Source organism: Alosa alosa, chromosome 10, assembly GCF_017589495.1.
Source record: "Alosa alosa isolate M-15738 ecotype Scorff River chromosome 10, AALO_Geno_1.1, whole genome shotgun sequence".
In the NCBI taxonomy this organism is placed as follows: Eukaryota; Metazoa; Chordata; class Actinopteri; order Clupeiformes; family Clupeidae; genus Alosa; species Alosa alosa.
In genome coordinates this window covers 26,720,658-26,721,381 of record NC_063198.1, presented here as the reverse complement: position 1 = coordinate 26,721,381, position 724 = coordinate 26,720,658, and the positions used below count along the sequence as shown (strand labels likewise).

The window sequence follows — 724 nt, the reverse complement described above, 5'->3', positions numbered from 1 at the left end:
TTTCTATTCAAAACAACGCGCCTGCTAGCTACTAACAGCAGTGTCCAAAAATAGCTGTCTGTCAGCTCATTTTCTTCAGCCTGAAATTCAGGAGCAGCGGGCGTGCGACTGATGCATCCTGCGCAGAAATAAGAAAACAGCCCTTCGTGATCCCAGCAGCCTGTGATCAGGTGTGACTGATGCTGGACTCCTGGTTAATCTCCTCTCCTTCCTTGGTTAGTCCCGATGTCTTTCATTTAGTTGCTGTCCTACCGGCATGGTAACGGCAGGCTTGGGCTATATGTTGACTCCGCCGCCCGCGGGGTTCGGATTACAAGCTGCTAAAAAGGGGATGCTACCGCATCAGCTACCCCGCCCCCGACACACGCGCTCACTGCGAGTGCTCGCGCGAGCCGGTGGCAGAGGCAGTAGGATTAGGGTAACTTCACCACTGCACCACGCGATGCCACTATTTTTAAAGAAACAGACAGACACTGTCATTTTCAAAGATTGGTTTGTTAGGTGACTGATTGTTTTACCTGACTATATTAATTAGACACCATAAGAGAAAGAAAGAGAGAGAGAGAGAGAGATTTACACTTTCACACACTCTCACAAATGCAGGCTTGCGCACGCACGAACGCACGCAAACACACACACACACACACACACACACACACACGATTGTATTTGAAAATGTGCACAAGTGATGATTCCACAAAAAAGGTGGTTTTGATAGCTTTCT

The 724-nt window shown here is 48.5% G+C and overlaps 1 protein-coding gene across 4 annotated transcripts in view; it reads right to left on the bottom strand.

Annotated features, from left to right (window-relative positions):
• iffo2b (intermediate filament family orphan 2b) overlaps positions 1-346 on the bottom strand; it is a 51,821-nt gene extending 51,475 nt beyond the window's left edge. For all 4 annotated transcript variants that reach the window (XM_048255658.1, XM_048255659.1, XM_048255660.1 and 1 more), the window contains exon 1: positions 1-346. This exon is cut by the window's left edge and continues 670 nt beyond it. The gene's annotated coding sequence lies outside the window, so the exon portion shown is untranslated.
• Between the last annotated feature and the right edge of the window lie 378 nt (positions 347-724).